A 3,250-nucleotide genomic window follows, 5' to 3' on the forward strand; every position below is an offset into this window, starting at 1 on the left:
CGTTCTACGGGCGCGGGTATTTAAGTTGTGAGGCTTAAAGTGTTTTAATTGAATTTGCAATTGGCAAGCCAATTGCTGCCGTTGAATTATCAGCATTCTTAGATCATTAGTAAAGCACTGCTAGACTAAATTCTGCACGAGAGAAAATCACCTGATTTAATTTTCAAAAAACGTCAGTATGTGTATACCGAGAAACGTGTGTAAACGTGCCCTATACTTAAAAGATGAAAATAGCATTACATTAGATATAGGGATGAATGTAATGAAAGAAACAATAAAAATGAAGAAGCAATGGATCTTGTAAACGATAATCACCAGTGCTTAATGTGTAAACAAAGAGGTGCCGGGGCGCAAGCAATGACAATAATATCGATCGACCGCACATTCAAAATCATAACAAGTTTATTTGGAAGAGCATGTACAAGTATTAGATTTTATAATCGCATATTCTACATCACTATACAAAGTAGTAGTATGTGTAGAAAAATAAATTAAAGGGACGGGGGGGTTGGGGGGAGACTATGTATTTTGCCCGTCCACTTTATTTTTGTTCTGTGTATATGCACTATTATTGTGTTTGGTTTTGTTTGTTATTTAAAGGGTTTCAAATGAAATAAAAAATGGAAAGGCATTCAGATGACTCCAAAAAAAAACCAAAAAAAAAAACGATACACCGCACCCTACACAAACATTGATTTGAACCATGGTCCGCGCTGTCAGGTATGCATGCAAGCGTTTAATGTCAACATCCCTAAATAACATGTTGTTCCTGTTAGTAGGCCTAGTAATAATCGGATGCAGTGGTATTTAAAAATAACAAAGGCCAGTTTTCACTATAGTGAAGTAGGCTACACCTTTCTTTTCATTTAAAACGTGTTGTTTATTGAAATTCATGTTCAGCTTTCATACTGAAACATGTTGTGTACTATTCATTCAATCAAGCAGTCATAAGAATCTGCTTGTATCGTTCAAAACGTTTTTCAAAGCAACTAAGCTTATTTGTGTATAAAAAACGACATCTTTATGGCACGTAGCTGAAATCGTAAAGTAATTAAATGTTTCTGGCAGCGGACTGTGTTGACAATTTTAAGAAAACGCATTTGCGAGCAAAACACTTTATGATATTTTTAACTAGCTGAAGAGGTGCCGGGGTACGCCTCGTCAAGCCCCGTAACCACTGAATCCATGAGATGTTGTAATATATCATCGATAACTTTAAAACACATTCTATCAGTGGTAGAATATGTAGTACATTGAAAGACAAAACATACTAAGGGGATGTTTTAGGCACTGGGTTTCCATTGACAAGACTGTCAGGGTCTCAAAAGTGATGAATAAGATGAACTTGCAAAAGAAGAGGGCCAGCGGTACCGTCCATCACCAAGCGCATTTGGGCAGCAGCTAAGGATGTGCTCTAGTGTTTTCTTTACTAAAACGTATATTAATGTTCACTTTTATTTTAGATTAATGGTAACCACACAGACACACATAAATGCCGACGCGCTGTCATTTCATACCTTTTGTTAGGATGACAAAGCAAGTCATATCTCAGCCATCCAACCAGCAAACTTGTTTCTTTAAAGCGTGGGTCATAGCCATGACTACGGGGCGTGTCATGATACCATTGGTTTAGGGTTAGGGTGGGCGGGAAATATAATATATTGATTACAAGGACGATTCTCTGCCGACGCCAGCAATAGGTCTATCGCATGTGATGCCAAAAGTTAGGTGTTTGTGGACGTCTGTTTATTAGCTCATTTTCGTTTACTTTTTCTTGTCGATTCATTATTTATCTGTAGTCGTTATTATTATTTAGAAATGCATTTATTGTTTTTTTTAACGTAATATTTTTTTATTCGATGTGTAAAATAATGAGGAATAATTATTTGGTTGTTATTATTATTATTATTATTATTATTATTATTATTATTATTATTATTATTATTATTTAGCCATGTATTTGCCAACAATGGACATATGAGGAAGAACACACAATGGACAAATAGGGCTTAGGCCAGTAGTGTTCAAAGCAGCCTGGAAAGTCTCTGCCTGGAGAGAGGGGGAGAGGTGCCTCACCAGTAGAGGTCACTGAAGTGTAATGAGGTGAAATATCCCAACCCCATGTGAGCACAAAGACCACCCCTTAGAAAAGTTTCCCACAGTAAAAAGCATAGTGTAATAAGGTATGGTGAAAACAAGTGGCCAATTAAAATATAGATTTTTCTAAAACAAATTATACAAACTCACGTTTTATTTGTACATTGAACTTGAGGTAACATTTAATAAGTATTGCATGTGTCTCGCACGCAACTTTTAGGTTACTCCCCCAGTGCTGCCAGATTGGCATTTTTCCAGCTAAATCTGGCTTGTTTTGAAAGCATCTACCGGGATAATGTTGTCTTTGGGGATGTGGCAGGGCGAGGAGCCCTGCACATGAAAAGGGGGCGGGGCAAAGCCCTGCTATAAATGTATTCTTTATTTTTAGAACGGGGTACCCCTCTGGCCCTGTGCAATTTATTATTTTGTATTTGTTTTGTTGTATTATATTATTATAATGATTTATTGATTTATTTATTTATAAATATATGACGGCATAGCCCTGTTTTTGTTATTGTTTTATTAAATGTGACCGTGAAGAGCAGTAGGTTTTGGTTAGCAGCGTGGATGGGAAGCTCCATCCACAATTTAAAAACCTTGTGTAGGTGGCCATCTCCCAAATTAATTAAGTGATGTTGCTAATCGGGTGATGGTCACCTCCATATAAGCCTGCAGTTCTCCCTGCTCTGGGTGGGTGTTCAGAGGAGAGAACAGGTGTGATGAACAGGTGTGATGTAATTTGTACGTAATTTGCAAATTAGTTAGTTCATTTTACAAATAATTTGACTTAAAGAATAAATACATACCTTGGTTTTGGAGGTTTTAGATACCAGTATGTTTGTTTGCAAACACAGGGTGTGGCCTGCAGGTGAGTTTAGATTTTGATTACTTTTTAAAATGTTTTTTGTTATGTGCAGGGTACAGTATGTGGTCTTCATAGTTTGATACCACTGATATCAAATGCACTTTAGTCTTGATGCACACGAATATAAAATCCACCACAGTATGTGTTTCAGTCCAGTTATTTCTGATATGAACTTGTGGATGTGCAAATTGCATGAGAGCTGCTGGTTACTTTGCATATAATCTAAAATGACCTTGCTAAAGTGCCAGTTTTATCTTACTGTACATTCTCCACTTTCAGACTTAAAGG

The sequence above is a fragment of the Acipenser ruthenus genome, chromosome 8 (assembly GCF_902713425.1).
Source record: "Acipenser ruthenus chromosome 8, fAciRut3.2 maternal haplotype, whole genome shotgun sequence".
In the NCBI taxonomy this organism is placed as follows: domain Eukaryota; kingdom Metazoa; phylum Chordata; class Actinopteri; order Acipenseriformes; family Acipenseridae; genus Acipenser; species Acipenser ruthenus.